The following is an 18862-nucleotide window of genomic DNA, read 5'->3' as shown; positions in this document are numbered from 1 at the left end:
TTTTTTATTATTGTCAAAATTATCCCATATGTTTCAGCCATGAGACAGAAATGGATGGAATCTGCAGGACTTCACTGGCATTTACAAGATTTTCTCAACAGTAGCTGGTTGCTACAGCTTAGTCAGGACATTAATAATTTAAGAAGCTTCCTCGTAACCTCCATGGGAAATGGAAAACTGAGAAAAGTGATGGAATTTCCTGATAACCATGGCATCCTACCATGTATTTTAGTATAAACACTGTTGACAGCAATAGTGAACCAGAAGTAGACTTTACCACTTTGCAGCAGCAACAGGGAACTTCAACTTACTTTTCACTTTCCCTCATTATAACAACTGGTGTGCAACTTAGAGTCCTACAGTTATAGAACTGAGTACAAATATAAAAGCAGAGAATACAGAGCAAAGCAGGATTATTTCAAAAGCTTATAACCATTCTTAATGGTTCTTTTATTACACATCCATATGACAAATACTATAATTAACACTATCTTCCACCTATTTTTATAGAGTAATTACATCAAAATAAATTTCACGTACTGTATAAAATCATGTATGGGGATAATCATTTAAACCACGTATCTCTTTTAGCCCACGCTTACTACAAACTACAGGTAGTCATAACAAAAACATTACGACTTAAAAACAAAAACAAACAAACAAAAATCCTCATGATTGTACTGGCAAAAGGACCAAGAGAAATGATAACCTCAAATACACACCCCTCAAACGTGTACAATTTCTACAACAACAATCTACTTTTTTTTTTTTTTTAATCTGAATTGAGAAATGTATGCTACATTACTTTTAGCTATGTCCACACCACCACTTTTACTGAAGTTTGCAAGCACAGCTTTAAATACCTGGTGAAAATGATTTTTATGTAAGGAATAGGATGTCAGGTCATGGACTCAAAATAAATAAATAAATAAAATCCATGCCACCTACCCAACAATACGCTTCCACTTTTTAAGGAGCAAACCTCACAGACTTTCAAGGGGGTTTGGTTTTCCATGTGACTCCAGAGATTGTGAGAATCTGAAAGGAAGAAGTGATCCGCACAAGTAGCTGCACATCTAGGCATCATCTGATTGAACATGACGTGATGAGTATTAGCTATGATGCCATTATGTTTTTTGTCTATTTTTCCTGTCTTTGATGTATTCAGAATTTGTCAAAACCATACTTCAGGACTGAAGAAAAGTCCTGCATCTTCCTCTGCCAAGCTCAATCAGCCTGCAAAAGCAATGTTGGGCTTGCTACCAGCTACCAAAGACAAGTTCAAGGGCAGGTCAGAAAGTAATAAATCTCCACATGAAGGAGGATCTGTTGGCTTCAACTTGCAGCATCATAAGGCAACATGGAAATGTCTCTTTTCTGTCCATTAGGTTTACATCCAACTCCTCCATCACTTTCTTTCCTGAACTTCAAGAGCCAACTAAAAATATCTGGCAGTAGACCCACAGCCAGTGAAGGGTGACAGCAGTATCAGACGGACACAAATGCTCATAGACATCAACACTACTTCCAGGGGGGCTGCATGCCACCAGCTACATCCAGTCAGGCTGGCCAAAGACAGAGAAAAACAGAATTCAGAGATACATGTAAAATGTCTCGCTATGACATATGACCCTGTTGGGAAAGGCAGAGCAGAAGAGGCCTAACAGAGGCCAAGAATAAGGGAGAATAAGGAAGACCATATATCTTTGGGACTCGTGCTGTTTAATATCTTTATCAATGATATAGACAGTGGGATCAAGTAAAGCCTCAGCAAATTTGCAGGTGACACCAAGCTGAGTGGTGCAGTAAATTCAACAGAAGGAAGAGATGCCATCCAAAGGGACCTTGACAAGCTTGAGAAGTGGGCCCACATGAATTTAAAGAGGTTCAACAAGTCCAAGTGCAAGGTGCTGCACCTGGGTTGGGGCAATCCCAGGCATGAGTACAGACTGGGAGAAGAACTCATTGGGGGCGGCCCTGAAGAGAGAGACTTGGGGGTTCTGGTGGATGAAAAGCTCGACATGAGCTAGCAGTGCACGCTTGCAGCCCAGAAGGCCGACTGCGTCCTGGGCTGCATCAACAGAGGGGTGGCCATCAGGGCAAGAGAGGTGATTGTGCCCCTTGTGAGGGGGACTGTGCCCTTGTGAGGCCCCACTTGGAGTGCTGCTTCCAGGTCTGGAGCCCCCAGAAGAAGAAAGATTTGTTAAGAGCGGGTCCAGAGGAGGGCCACGAAGATGATCAGAGGGCTGGAGCACCTCTGCTGTGAAGAAAGTGAGAGAGCTGGGGCTGTTCAGCCTGGAGAAGAGAAGTCTCCAGGGAGACCTCACTGTGTCTTTTCAGTACCTAAAGGGGGTTTATAAAAACGATGGAGAGTGACTTTTTACACAGGCAGATAGTGACAGGACAAAGGGGAATGGTTTTGAACTAAAAGAGTGGAGACTTAGATTAGAGGTTAGGAGGAAATTCTTCACTCAGAGGATGGAGAGGCACTGGCACAGGTTGTCAAGAGAAGCTGTGGATGCCCCATCCCTGGAGGTGTTCAAAGCCCGGTTGGATGAGGCCCCAGACAACCTGATCTACTGGGCGATCTCATGGCAGGGGGGTTGGAACTAGACGATCTTTAACGTCCCTTCCAGCCCAAGCCATTCTATGATTCTATTCAAACCTGGACCACTTCAGATAGCTTTTAGTTGGACCAAGCAAGGCAGCTGATCTTGAATTACATTACACTACTGTTGTGCCTCTGTGAAGTCTGAATATGGCCCCTGGTGTCTTAGTAACAGTGCCAGACACACTGAGTTGCTTGTGCCTTCTGTCAGGCCATTAATACATGCTACAGGCCCCAAATCAGGTCCACAAGGAGCCATTTTATGTGACCGCCCGAGCCAGCAAAGGTGGCAGGCAGCAAGTGCATGGTGATGTGCCTGCCTCAGGGAGAGGTTTAGTCACTGCTAACCACGCCAGCTGGACTCAGAAGCGAGCTTAATAAAGTGGTTCACTGCAGTGATCATTCCTGGTTGTTGCTGGCACAGAATACTTTCATCTCTAAATGTCACTAGCAGGTTAGTAAGGCCTTTCCACTCTTTCCCCCCACCCCAGTGGGTGAACAGAAATGTGGAAATTCCACCTACAAAAAAACACACATAAAAAGAAGAAAAAAAGAGAGAGAGAGAGAGAGAGGAAAAAAAGAAGGAGAGAAGGAAAAAATATCCTTTTTGACATTGTTTGCTGCTGGCATAAACTGGTTGTCCAATTCTAGATCCACATTAGGAAAAGGAAGCAACAAAAATAAGCCTGTCTTCTGTGGTCAGTTATAATTGCTCAAATGTTGGAATTATTTTCAGTGCAAGTTCATCTTGCAAAGGTTCTCTTGGAATGTGTTAGGGAAATGTCAGGCAAGGAAGTAACTTCTTGTTCGACAACCCGAAGAAGCATGTCCAGACAAGAGAGATGTAACCAACTTGTTGCTTGCCAGGAAAGCTGCATCTAAATGCCACAAAGTCCTGAAGAAATGTGTAATCTTCATGGCCTTGTAGGTTGCTAAATTCCTTCTCTGGCTGTGGCTTGTCAGTTTTGAACACTCTATTGCACTTCAGGAAAAGAACTGATCTCTAGACAGGTACCAATGCTATTTAGACCTTGTTCAGAGCTTTTGACCAAGCAATACCAGCGTGTTTTACAATACTGGTAAACATTCACCTTCTTCTATCAGAAATAGAAACAAACAAGGTTAGCAGCAAGATTTTCAGAAATCATCTTTGAATCTTAATGCCACAGTTGACTGTAATATACTCCTAGCCCTCACTGCTCCCAGTGAATACACAAGAATGAATGACGTTTAGCAGTTCCAAAAATCAACTTAATGTTGTACCAAAAAGTTTGTTACGTCCAAATTTTGGCACCTAGTATCAGAGTGGCTTTTAGAAAATTCTTATCTGTTTCACTGCAACGTGCACATCAAAAAGGCCAACGATAAAGAAAAATGAAATGTAGAACTTTTTTTCATTCCTCAGCCATCTATTTACGCATGTCTGCTGACCATGGAACTTATTTTATTTGCAAGGGCAGCAGGGAACAATAACAGTTCGCCAACAAAAAGGAAAATAGAAGAAATACAGAATCACACATAACACTCCCCAGCTTCCTTTTGACAATCAAAGAAAAAAAAAAAGATAAACATATTTCCATTGTGGATAATTAAATTTGAAGCTCAGGTCATCTTCCTGCCTTTTTGTTGGCAGAATTAAGTTAAGAAGCAAGTCCTAGTTTCCCACTTCAAACGTTTATGCCATATTCAAATGTAGAATATAGTTCCCTTATTTGCATCCATCAAAGAAACAGTACAGATACAAAATGGGCTTTTAGAAATGTGAAGATCATAAACTCAACCACACTTTAAAGGAAAATATTTGCACTCTTGTGTATATTTTTACAGTATCTAAATAGGAAATGTGACTTATTTTGCTTCTATTCTTTCTGGATACAGGTTGTATGTGTCTCTCAGCTAATTTGCCTCACCCATGGCCTCAGTAAAGATTGCCAAGACTTCACAAAGGTGTTTCTAAGCTTTGAATATTGCCAGGACAGGAAAACTGCTTGAATATATGTCAGGGAAACACTGAGGTGCTTGTGTATTATAATATTTGAGCTCTACCTGAAGCTGAGATTTGATAAGGTCTTGTTTCTTTGCAAAACAAGCTATTTCCTTCAAAATATAACACAGGTATATCTTTAACATAGATAAACCAACAAGTGTTACAGGATAGAGCCATTCACAGTATCATTTCGAGACTAGACAGTCATGCAAAATACTTTGCTCGATCTCACAAGAAGCAATATAATTATATAAACCATACAGAAAACAAAGCAGGACTGAGTCAGCATTTTCTGCCAGGAAAAATACTGTACAGCTTACCAGCTACTGAAAACTGGAGATAGTGAATTTAAAGAAAAAGCAAATATATGATTTAGGATCTCAGTGTGTTCTTAAAGTAGAGTGGGGATAGCATCAGGTGGTTCCAGCCAGGATTACTGGAGACAACTCATGCCAGTTCCACACCTCAGAGCAGGACATGCAATCATGTTTACATGTCTGCCTCACTGCATCCCTGGACATCACATCAGACCTTTTAGTGACTCAATAATTTCTATTTCCTAAACCCATTAGCACATCAACACTTTAGACTGAGATTTCTTTTGTTAATATTATGATAATAGTGGTAAACTGATGCTGTCATTTTACACAAATGTTTTCCTCTGAACTTACAGCAGTAAAATTTTACCTCACTAGATGGTGCAGGGATTTGGGTGCTGCATTTTAACCAAACAGGCCAACTGTATCACAGCACTGAGACAGTCAAATTTTGGCTTGAACCAAATGTGATAAACAGAAGCATGATGAAAAACCTCAAGTCTCACATTCTTTTTAATTATTTGCATCCACATGAAAACACCAACAATTTATCTTTCAGGTGCAATGAATTTTTTCCTACCCTATAGAGCAGACCTGTGTTAGGTGTTACCTTCATATTGGATCTACAATAGCCATCTCTCTAACCAAATTCCTTGGGAGTTCCCTAATAAGAAAGAATTGGTCCAGTGACATAACTGAAAATGTTTTGACTAGATACTGCACTCACTTTTCTAGAAACCCTGAAAAGCAGTGTACCATGTAGCTGGGAACAGAGCAGCTTGAGGTAGAATACCGGACTGAATGTCTAAAAAAAAAAAAAAAGAAAGAAGACATATTCCAATACAGAAGCTGACTTACACTGATAGCAGATTCTCAAAACTAGAGAATAATTTCCGTAACAGTAAAGCAAGCTCTTAAAATAAAAACTGGCTGATGAACCAAAAAAAAAAAAAAGTCAAATGATTCATAGGGTGGTGTCAAATGATTTTATTCTTAATTATTATCAATCATTCAGTTTCTTTCTCTTCCTTTGAGCTTAATTTGAAGAGAAATTAGAGCCATCAGCCACCTGCAATGTTTGAAAAAACACAGCTTTACACAGTAAGGAAAGTGATTCATGTTACGTGTAAATCTCCAGTATGTCCTTGTAACTAGTGACTTTGCTGTAAAATGTAACACTTAAAATAATGATACTATGATCTAACAAACTAAAAATGAGATTCAAGACAATAAAATTCTATATTTTAGTCCTTAATGCTTCCTCAAACTTTTTCAGTTCATGTAATGTGTCTGCTTTAGTTTCTCTTTGTGTATGTAGATCTAATAATCATTACCCGTGTCACAGTGCTGTTGTGCTAATGAATCTATGAAATGATTATGCTCAGTTCTGCATAATGATTGTGCAGGAGCCTTTCATGGATGGGTGGAACTACTCCCTCTCTAGCCCCCTGAAATCCTGATTAATTTACACAGCCACCTCCTGCAAAATACTGTCAAACTTTGGTACAGACTTTATGCATCAAGGAGTTAGTATCATTCCTGGGACAGGAAGTAAGGCAGAGAAATGAGCAACTACTGTAATCCAGATACATTACAGAAAACTAATCAGTTAGAATTTGCCAAGTGCGTTACTGAATAAATCTGACAACAGTTGGGAAAAAAAAAAAAAGAAAAAAAAAAAGATTCACCGACACTTCCAAAAAGCCTAATAGCAATACAATATAACAATATAACCAGGTCTGACTGCCTGTACAAGGCAGAGATATCAAAATGGACTGGCCACCTGCACTTGGCAGACACCTTTAAACAAGGACATCCAAACTGTGCCATTACCAGTTCATTGACTTCTGCAACTATCACTCTGTTGAAAGCAATTTTGGGAGGTTTAACTTTAGACTTTCTTCTACATTATCAATGAGCTTTCCTTTGTTGTGCCTCTCAACCCTTTTTCCTATCAGGAGACTAAGAGCATTCAAACAATACCACCTAAGTGGATGAAAGTACAAAAAAAAAAAAATGGACAGCAAAAAGGGAGAAAACATGAATGTGATCTAGATGCTTTGGGTAGTTTTCAAGATCACAGCCACTAAGTGAAACTCTTTCTCCCAAAGAAAATGCAACTTCCAACAATTTTTCAATGCTTTAAATGTAGTGTTTTCCATCTACAACAGTGACAATTTCCTACCCTGGTGAAGAACTAATTTTAAATGCAAAATCTTTGTGATAGTTAAAGGTTTAATTTAAGAGTACGGAATCTTTACTCTTCACCAATTATAATACATTCACACAACATATTTTATAGAGAGCAAATCAATGAAGAAAATGCCAACATAAAATAATAAATTAGCACCAAAATAACATCTTTTTTTTTTCCGTGCTGCTGATAATTCTGACAAAGTTAGTACCATTTGCCTTAGTGTGGGACTAATATTTTCAAAATATTAAACTGAATGAGGAGGTCTGTAGAATTTGTCAGCCTATTAGAAAAAAATAGCCTATGGATCTCATTATGAAAGACGAATGTCACTAGAAGTTATCAAGATTTCATTGAGCCTTCTTGATAAAAGTGTACTCCTCTGACCTTTCCTTTTCCTGCACTTGCAAGAAAGTTATTCCATACAAAACTTTTTTTTTTTTTTTTTGGGAAATGCTTAAAGCTCCTAAAGACTACTGGACTGTTTATTTTTCCAACTGTAAAAATAGCAAGCAGCGCTAACAATATACCTACTTGACATTTGCATGTAATTATATTGCTTACAAATGCTAGAATGATAGTAAATTGCTCCTCTCCTGCCCAGCAGCAACAGCAAAGTTTTCTGCACATCATTAGATAGACATATAATTGTGTAAATTATGTTGTAAATTACCTTTTTTTCCAGTATCCCCATGCTACCAGATGAATGAATGTGAAGAGAAGATGTTGTCATTCTCTTAAGTGACATGATATTCCACAGGATTAATTTCCACTATACCTTCGCTTTTTGTAGTGATGTTACTGCTAGCAATCACTGTTAACATTATATTAAATATATTTAGCACAAATTTTTACCACATCACCAAGGCAATGAGCAAATACTAAGGAAAGAAAAGAATGGATAGTTAGAAAATGAAAACAAACCAAACTATGGTCCAGTGAACTCTGACTTTGCTTTAAACACATTAGCAAATATGTACCTCACCGCTTCATTTCTCCCACATTTCATAAAGCGCTCTATTAACTCCTTCCCTTTGGTTGTGGGTGGGAGCTCAGTGCACTGATAAGGTTTCAAAAAAACAGACAGCCTTTAATGAGTTAACTTTTCTTACACAAAAGTGAAGAGTTTTGCTGACCCAGTGCGAGTCGAGTTGAATAAAATTCAATTCTGCTGCAGTCAACAGGAAAGTAGGAAGGAAGATAGGATTTAACAAACAAAGCATAAAAAGTCCACAGCAGGAAATCATTATTTGAGCAATTGTTCACTTTGTTATGAGACTGGACTGTATTAATATCCATCAGGGCATACTGCTGTGTTTGTGGTTTCTCTTTAGTGCCACGTCTGGTCTAATTAGCTACAAAGTGGTTGTATAGGCAAGCGAAATCTGCAATTGTGTGAGGTTTCCAAAGAATACAGAATACATATGTCATTGATGCGTAATCTGGCACCAGCTTATTCTGGTTAAAGTTTGAGTGGTTGACTCAAATTAAATCAATACTAAAGGAAGCTCAGAAAGCCAATAGAAGTGGTTTACAAAAATAGTTCCACTGACCATTACAGCTGCTATGGATTAGGCATGTTAAACGGTTCAGTTCGAGTTAACATTTTTGGTATAGATACACACAAATAACTGCAGCCACAGTATTCTGCCTGCATGTTTGCAGTTAAAAGCATTCTAGGAACAACACAACATTGTTCCAAGTTACCACTTTACAATTATCAATTTCAGTTGTTTCTCACCACAAGAAGGTTAAATTAAAATATATATAAGACACCACAGTTAATAAATAGGCTTTTAGTCAAAAATCATGTAAACTGCTGGGGACAGACTGACTTTCTGTAACATTTTGCAGATCTGAGATCCTTATTCATACAATGATCATAACTATCATCATTATATTATTCAACATCAAAAAGCTGTCAATAATAACCAGTAAACAAGATAACACCAATAATGTTTGTACTGGAACAGTTCCTTAAGTTTAACTATGAAAACTGTCATAACCCATAAATATATTCTGAAGCATCTAGATATATAGCAGCACCATAGGCAGAGCACTCACCTTATTATATGTAGCTTTATGCAACCCCCCTTTTTCTAAGCAAAGAGAAACATTTATCTGTCTGCCTTCCTTACTCAAGCTTCTTTGAATCAGCTAGAATCAGACTCTGAGAAATTAACTATTGTTCACAAACTACAGGTGGTGAAATAATAACAACAAACCAAAAAGACAAATCCTTGCAATATAACATAGCCCAACTTTTTATTAGACTCAGATAATTTAGATCAATATGAAGCCAAAAGAGTTCTGCCAATTTACATTGGTTGTGAATACAATTCAATGATTTGCACTGAAGAAGCATTTTGACTTCCTTCCTTCTGGATGGGAGTATGTCCCTGCCAAGCACTATTTCCCAATACTGCTGAGACTTAAATGTGACAAACGATGGATATATCACTCTGATTCACCAATACCACTCATTTATCATCCTTTATGGAATTTGAGGGACTTGTTAGGGCCATCTTAACTATTAACATTTTATTCAGTTCACAGGGCATAGGCTACTCATAGAAGAAAACTGGAAAAGGTCAATATGCACAGCCAGCTATTGCAAAATGCATCACGTGCATTGCATTTCACTCCAGAGTCGATAACTCCCTTTTCCCAACATTGATTTTTTTAGAAGGCATGGGTATTTCTTCTATCTGACACTTGGTAGGGTTATTACTTGCCAATATGAATCATGCAGCTTGCCTTTATTCACAGTACTATGTTCTGACCACTTTTCAAGATGTGGGAACAAAATCAGTATTTGGCAACATTTCTAATCACGTTTAAATTAATCTTGTGCTGCAATGTTGTTGGGAATAACCTGGATTTACAGAGCAGATTTTGGTCTGCTTATTGTGAAAGGATGACCAAAGGTGATCCTTTATATCATACTTTCACTGATTGCCTTTTTTGTAGACAATAAAACCACTGTAAAACCAACAACCAATACTCATCCTTAAACAAGATGGCTATTCGCTGTGGGTAACCTTAGGGGCAATTACAAAGCATTCAATGTTTAGCTGCTATAAATCATTATCAAGAATGAATATCACGATTTATTTCAATTTCTGGTTTTTTAAGGTTAAGGTGTTCTACTACAGCTATTGGTAAAATACTATTTAACTGCTAACTATTAATGCACTGAATTCTGATGATGGAAGCAATGGTATTATTCAGAAAAGAGTTTTAAAGGACAAAAGAATTCACAAGATTACATTCCAAATTGAATACATAAAACATTAATTCTAATTGTTCTAGAGGAGAATACCTAAGTCAAGCATTATCATGAGAACAAAGTACTCCTGTGGTTTTGACACTAGGTTTGCACTCAGGACATATGAACTCAGTTCAATTAAAATTATATATATGCTTTTGGGTATATCATTTGAAGGAAATATTTAAGATGTGCTTCTGAGAAGTAGGAATAGTAATAATTTTTTTTATTCAAGATAAGATTACTACTTCTACTAAGATCTTATTTGCAGTTACACAATAATAAAATAAACTGGATAAAAACCTATTATAAAACTTGAGATTACAATCTGTAGAGATCTGAATTCAGCAAGAAAAGGGCATAAACAGAAATCGATGACTCTGGAACAAATGTGGTAGTAGAAAGTGTGCACCAATTGCCTATGAAGTGAAATCTAGGCACATTAAATACAAAAACTAACAGAAACATGCAAAGTAGTATCTCCAGCTATTTTACACTCTCTAATTATGTTACAGTCATTTAATACCTTTTACACCTCTTTCATATAGTGGCAAATTAATCATATTTAAATTACAAACCCTGTCAATAGCAACACAGTGCAATGCTTTCTATTGCTTAGATTGATAGAACAACTCTGGATACAATTAACAGTCTATTGCCTATTGACCCTGCTCAAGACAGTGTCAACGCTGAATTCAGACTGTGTTGCTCAGTGTTTTATCTAGTCTATCTGATCTTGAGACCTCCAAGGAAGGAGATGCCACAGCCTCTCTGTACAGCCTGTTTTAAATCTTTACTGTCTTCATCTGAAATATATTTTGTTTCTCTCTCTCTCTCTCTCTCACAAACACACACACAACCACTTAGAACAGTTTTGAACCTCCCTTGTTTCAATTTATGACCATTGTCTTCCTCTCTCCTCCTGCCTTGCAGCCCAGTGAAAAGCCTGGTTCTCCCAGCTCAGAATCTCCTCCTTAGTACTGTCAGGCTGCTCTCAGCATCCTCTTCTCCAGGCTAAACAAGTCCCATTCCCTCAGCTTCTCCTCAAGGGAGGTGTGCTCCAGATCTCAACTTCATGGCCATCCACTTAACTCACCCAAGTCAATATTTTTCTTGTACTGAAGAGGACCCAAACTGGACACAACATTGCCTATGTGCAGGGTTTTTCTGTTTGTTTTAATGTAACTGAAAATTTTTGCCCAACTACTTGTGATGATCTAAATCCTGCTACTGACCAAAAACATTAAGATAAAGGACATCAGAAAGGCTTACTATGAGTTACATAACACCTGATAGCCTGCATCCTTTTACTGTTGTGAATAATTAAGAAAGAATATTGGTTTTGTAAAAGAAAAAATATTTTCTTATTTATAATTGTTCAGAAATCGGATACAGTTTAGAAATACTAGGTATTCTGCATATACGGAACAAAAATGTTTTCTTTGTACTTTAGCTATTCAAGAAATAAAAAACTCTGAAGTAGGTATTAAAATCCTTTCATATTTTATCATTCTCATCTGACTTGTCATATTCATAGACTAATTACTCCATCACCTATATTATAATTATTCTGTCCAAACACGAAGTACCAAAACTGTTCTCGTAGGCCCATGCACACTAGGTGTGTTTCTCCCTTTAGACAACATGATATTTTACGATCTACCAAGCTCATGCTATATTTAGTGCCTTCTTATATTCACATAAAACTCTCTTCCTGCACTATTACCATATGAAATCCAATCCCTCTCCATTGCTTTTTTTTAGAAAGCAAGAGCGATCATCCTTTTCTTCATATCTCTCTCAGACACCATTTTCTCCTGTTACATTTTTCATTGGAAGTCTTATGAATATAAAATTTTTTATCAAACACCAAAAAAGCATAAAGCCCCAGTTGCCCCGCAGTAAGAAAGCTTGCCTTATTTGGTATCATCTTGAACTTATCTTTTTATTACTATCCTCAATCTTCTTCATCAATGTACAAATAAGACATTTAAATTATAAAAATTGCCTTAAATCTTTTTGTAGGGAAAATTATTGCAATGTTCCTGCTTTATACAAAAAGAATGGAATAGTTATTTCATTTGTTAGGAATAGGTAACACCACCCTGTGGGACTCCTTATAGAGCTCCAGCAGTTATAAAATGTCTTCATGTAATGTATCAGCATTCCTGATTTTTTGTGGAGCTAGAAAAAAAATAAAAATCAATATTAAAATTCAGGGAACTGGAGCCTTTATATGAAATAGAGTTTTGTTCCTACCACAGAGCTAAGTGTTTTTGATCTTTCTGAACTTCTCAATCGTGTGTGACCAAAGAATTCTTCTCAATGAATTATGTTTGCCTTCTGTGTTAATGAAAAGCCAGTATGCATAATTTATGGAAGCTAGGAACCAAACATTTTTTCAAAAGTCATAAAAAAGCCATAGGAGTCTTTAATGGGAGAGTCCTCACCATCTAAATGGAACTGTTATACAATATTTTTCTGTCAGATTTATTAGGTTTTATTTGAATATGTTTGACTTCAGTGATATTTGTACAAAAATTCCAAGAAACAAAAACATTAAGAACCAATAAAATTCAAACAAATGAATGGCCACGAGAATAACAAAGAGTCTGTAGAAGACTCAATTTCTTTTAGAGACAGTATTAGGCTTAATACTCGATCATAAATACCTTATATACAATGCCCCTTTCATGAAGATGAATCCTGATATTTTACTTTCCTGCTAGCTTTTATGCCACTACTCCCTAGTACAATGACTTACTGTAAGTAATGGTGTTACACCAAAATAGCTGTCATCCTCTTTCTGTAGTGGCAGAGAAAGGCTTCTTTAAGAGGCAAGAACTGAAGAAGCAGTGGAAAAATAACATAAGGTCTGAACCTTGAGCCACAAACACGAACAGGAGCACTTCCACTAGCTCATGCAACTTCAAAGTACATGCAGCCATAGATTTTTTGTACTTTTCATAAAGGAGACTGTATAACAAACACTCTACTGGAAAACAAAGCTAGCAACAGATAATGTTTCTTCACCCTGTTCCTTCTTTTTAGAGATACTATTTGTTTGTTTTACAGAACAAACAGCTTCTTCACATAATGAGTAAGAATCATCTCTCATCCTTTTAAAAATCAATATACTTCGTTTGAGGTTGTCTACTTCACCTTGCAAACCTTGGATTGCCTTATATAGGTTGTTGCTAAATTATCACACTAAATGCTAAGCTACCACTGTAAATACCACGGCATCTATGCGCTTATCTTTCACGCTAAATTAATCTGATGACCCTTAACTTGTGTCCAAATGACTTTCAATATAATGAAAAAAGGATATTGATAAAATACAAATCTTAAATCTCAAGTTTGATTGATATTTATTATAAGTTTGAAGATACATGCTGGGAAAATGTTAATGAGCTATCAATAGCACCTCAACCTTATTCTTTGTTAATATAAATTACTCACAATTTGGAACAATTATGAGTGAGGTTAAATAAGATTAAACTGTTTCTATGCTACTCATGTAAGCAGAGGAATGAGTAGTTTCTACTTTGAAAACAATTCAAGAGCTGGATCTCTTTCCCAAGGAAAACCATTTATTGATTTCAATAGGAATCAGATCAGCCCAAAATGTTTGACAGATGAGGTGGTTAGACAGCACAAAACAACATTTGCCTACAATAAATAACCAATCATCAGTGCTGCAGGTGGGGAAAAGATGATATTTAAGGACTCTTAGCTCTTTCAAACAACCCAATCCCCACTTCTTAAAATCACAAATTGAGAAATTTGTCCTAATTGTTACTGAAATTTATATATATTAACATAAACAAATTTATATTTATATATATATATAGGTGAATCATGAAAGAAAATAGGTATTGTTTTGGACAGGAGCTCTTAATGAACTCCATTGAAAATTTAAATTTAAATTTAAATTGGTAAATTTATTAAGGCAGTTTACTGGATTCCACATTGCTTGTAACAATATTTGCGCATTACAAATCCAGAAACAAACTTATGTCCACCTTTTCTTCCAGCTAACTTACTACATTTTGGCATTTCCTCTTTGCCTGTGGTAGGTCTTTCCAGAAGTTACAGAGAAAACAAGCTAGGAAAAGAAATGTGTACTCGTCGCTGTGGTAGCAGTCTTTTTCCCTGAGCATAGTTCGCATGGTAAGTCATTATTTTCCTTGAAAAAATTTCAACATAAAAACCCACTTCTTGAGGTCAACCATAACAAATTTATCATTTTAGCTCCAAGAAGACATATGTGCGAAGACCTATTCCATAGTTTTCAAAAATAATTGACTAAGTTTCTTAAATAATGAAAGGAAGTACTGACCAAGGTATTACAAGACAATATATATATATATATATATAGTATATACATACATAAATTTGCATTTCTACATAAAAGTTTCACTGGGAAAATGACTTGGATACAAAAAAATCATGAAAGAAATGTCAGGCATTTGCTTCCTTGTCAGCATCTAAGAGCTAAAAATATTAACTCAACTGCTTCAGAATGTTAGTTATGCTATTACTACTACAGAAATGAAAATGTCAGACACATCTGATAGTCTTACTAGATTCACAGAAAAAAGTAAAAGCAAATACATATAGCTTCATATACTTCAAGATGCCATTAACCTTAAGTAAATTAAGAATAAAATTGTAATAATTCAAGATCTATTTCATATGTGATAATATTCAATCCCACTAGCATAAGGATTCTCAATGTATCATTGGACAAGAATTCAACACCATTAAAAGCTGCAGAATTTGCCAAGCTTTTTAACATTTTATCATATTTAATTAGATATTTAATTGTACTCCTCACAGATTTCTATAGAAAGATTCAAATTAGACGCTGACACCTATGAATGTCTTCAAAAAGTTTACAACACAGAAACTTATTTAAATCTCTGGAAATTTTAGGCCATAATTGTTATTAAGTTTTATAGGAGTTTGCATTAGGAACCTGAATAACAATAAACATGCTGACAATCTCAGAGGCCAAAAATTAAAATATCTTTACTTGCTCTGATTTAATTTAAGGACAGACAAGCCATGATGATATGGCATGATATATCTATAACACTGCTGTGTCTGACTTTCCTTTTCTTTAGAATAAATACACAAGTAAAAAGACAATGAAGTAATAATGAGGGTTCTAAAGCAACTACTCTAGCAACTCACTGAAGTCTCAGAAAATAAAATAGTAAATATTTGGAATCAGGTTATAAATTCCATAGCAAATACAGGATTTTTCTCTATAGAGAAAACACTTCTATAAGACAGTTCATGAACATTATACAAATGTAACCTCCAATACAAGTAAACCACATTCAACTTATGAGCCAATCCAGTGTGACTCATCAATCATGGTTCATCTCACCCTAAGGAAAAAAAAAATCCACTCATACTATTTATTATGTCTTCTCAGAAATGGAAATTCCATAACTACTTTATTATTTAATAGACTGCCATATTGAGGAACTAATTTATTATATTTATTGATGCTAAACAATGTGAATTAATAGCAAATGCAGTAGTTAATACTGATCCCCCCGGTGGATTTTGCAAAAGTATCTACTGCAGTTAAAGTTAGAATTGCTACAGCAACACATCAGACCTGTACCCAAGAGCCATTCAGCTGAATTCCAAACAGGAATCTACTGTGTTGTGCAAATTCAAAACTCCATGATTACAAAATTAAAATTGTTTCTCTGCATGTAATTTTATTTTTTTTAATGTGAAAAGGCAATAACATATTTCTAGTAGCTTATAAAAATCTTACTGCTCTTTCTTTGCCAATACAGTCATAGCAAAAAAAAAAAAATAGCAAGAATGCTCATTCTCTGTCATTAATCTCAAAGTAGAATGAATATGAACATCAAATAACACCACTTAAATATCAGGTACATCACCCAATTTTTACAGAGAGGAAAAACAAAATGAATGCAATCGTACACTTTAATAGGAAAGTAGCTCTATATGGTTAACATAACCGAAGAACTTAAATCTTTTCTAGTTTGGTCAAACTATCAGTCAGGGTTTTTCCTCATAATAAGAGATCAAGAGAATAAAACTACAGTTCCATTGTCTTATGCAAGTACTCTACGTGGCTACACATCTTTTACAGCTGATGTCCTTCTCATCAAAAAAGTCTGGTTTGATTGTGTGCCTTCGATGGAAAGATTTAAAGAGATTCAGCAATTGAAATCATCAAAACTAATAAAAAAAGAACTAGCAAACGTGAGATGCACTGTTCACTTTAATGTATTTTTATCTTTTTATTTTTTTATATTGAACTGTCTCAGACTTATCAAGCAGAAAATATAAATTTCTGCTAGGACAGAATTCTATGTACAAACCTGATATATGTGTAGTTCAAATTTTTCTCTCCTACATAGTCAGAACCAGGTAAAGTAGGCATGATAAACAAGCTGACATAAAGGCAAACTTGAAAATTTAATTTCTGATGACTACAGTTACCCTATATTTAACCTACAAATGCAGATAAACAACTTTCTAAGTAGATTTTTCAAAATCTATGTTATCCTAAGCATAGTCATATTTAAATAAAATACAATTTTATCCTAATGGGTGAGGTTTTTGGTTTTTTGGTTTTTTTTGTTGTTGTTGTTTGTTTGTTTGTTTTAATTTATTGGTGGTGGTGGGTTTTTGTGTTGTTGTTATTGTTCTGAAGACCTTAAACAACCATTTCCTAAAGCATAAGACAGCTGACAGGTTTTCAGAGATCAAGAACTGAGTAGGTCTTTTACTGTCTCAGATTCATTTTTCAAGCTGAAGTTATGTAAAACATTGAATTACTTAGAAACACAGTAGTAGTATGGGTGGGTACTCATGTTCTTGACCTATTTAAGTTATTTGTGCTTTTTAACATAGCTATCATAAATATTATGCAACTGTACATCATTAGTTCTTATTGAGCAGCTTGCAAACAAAACCTTATCTATAAAAAAGGGAAAAACAGCAAAGTAAACTGACGCAAAAATGCTTTCTATTAGCTTCCTTCACATTTTGCAATCTTAATTGTGCAGCAAAGCAGCATTTCAGTGTAAAAACAAGCAATGTTAACAAGTCTGTTTCTACTTAACTACTTTCCTCATTTCAACTTTTTAACAGTACAAAGAGAAACACGAGCCATACAAAGAATACAAGTCTTCCTATAAAAGCTCTTTCACAGTTTGACTGTTAATGCACAAGAGGCACAAGACATTTTCTGCAAAACTTCAATTTTAATTGGTTTCTTTTGCTTAATAATGACTCAAAATATTACATCTCTTGTTAAACTGACATCTTTCTATTTATTGGGAAAATCTACAGGGAAGACTGATTTTGGACAAAAATATTTAGAGACTGAATGTAAGCATGACACAAGGACAATCACTTTTCAATATATTATCAAAAAGTCTTGCCTTCTACATCTCCTATATGATCCACATACACAGCTTAATTGTAGCTAATTAAGCTGTCACTGTACACACACCATGTCCATCAGAGGTCTAAGTAGCTGAAAATCACTGAAGGCTAAGCTATTTACAACCACCATCCTTTTTTTTTTTCTTTTTTTTTTCTTTTTTTTTCCCCTGAAAGAAAACACTGCAGCATTACGTAATTGCTTTACAATGTCTATTGTGGAAGATTTCACGAGGAACATAAAATTTTGTGTGGAGGGCTATTGTCTGTAAAGGGAGTAAGGTTACAGATAAACAAGCAAGTTTTACAAGGATTTTCATTATCACCAAGGGCTCACTTTGGTCAACCCTTTATCAATAAAACTTTGACACAGGAATAAAGCAATTTTCCAGTTTCAGAGTTTCCCTTTGCCTGTCGCAATAGCTTCACTCTTCCTCAGAAGTCTGGCCAGTCCTGCTGACTTTTATTTTAGATCTCTGCTAATTTACTTGTTAATATTTTTTTTCATAATCCTGTTCATTTTGAAACATTGCCCACTCTGTATCACTTAGAGAAATATATGTGAAAAAACATAATCATAAATATTCACTGCTTTCATGCACAGAACATGACCAGAAATTTAATACTGTGTCAGCAGACTGTTTCAGAACTGCATCCACACACTCTCTGATGATATGTAAACTTGCTGCCTCACCCTTAAACATTTTCTTCTTCAAAGCAGATACCGAAGAAAAGAGTTTGTTCCCAGTTTCTTAACATCAAAGAGAGTAGGTCAAATTAATCCCTAGCGTAACTCAGTGAGATTGGTCCTTAGTCTTATTCCCTGAGGAAAACACTATTCCAAAACATACATTTAATTAATATACTCTCTCATCTGTGGATTCCTACAGGGCTTTTAAGCTCTTCCTTGTGGCATACTCTTTGCAAATAATGTAAATTAATACAAAGGTCCCATCTATTCTGGCACTTTATTAATGTTAGAAAATAATTTTTAAAAGTATGTTAAAAATATTTCTACAAATACAGTGATAACATGGAATGA

The 18862-nt window shown here is 35.7% G+C and overlaps 1 protein-coding gene across 9 annotated transcripts in view; it reads right to left on the bottom strand.

Annotated features, from left to right (window-relative positions):
- Window positions 1-18862, bottom strand: part of BBS9 (Bardet-Biedl syndrome 9) — a 289323-nt gene that overhangs the window by 23238 nt on the left and 247223 nt on the right. The window contains exons 23-24 of one of the 9 annotated variants that reach the window (XR_013947655.1): window positions 7780-12558; window positions 817-5717 (exon numbers count right to left, since the gene is read on the bottom strand). The exons of the other annotated variants lie outside the window; for them this stretch is intronic. The gene's annotated coding sequence lies outside the window, so the exon portion shown is untranslated. Of the gene's footprint in view, window positions 1-816; window positions 5718-7779; window positions 12559-18862 lie in introns of those variants that run through there. 9 annotated transcript variants of the gene reach the window in all.

Source organism: Anser brachyrhynchus, assembly GCF_964034855.1.
Source record: "Anser brachyrhynchus genome assembly, chromosome: 2".
Taxonomy (NCBI): domain Eukaryota; kingdom Metazoa; phylum Chordata; class Aves; order Anseriformes; family Anatidae; genus Anser; species Anser brachyrhynchus.
Note: the sequence above shows the minus strand (reverse complement) of the source record. Positions and strands in the feature narration are given on the sequence as shown.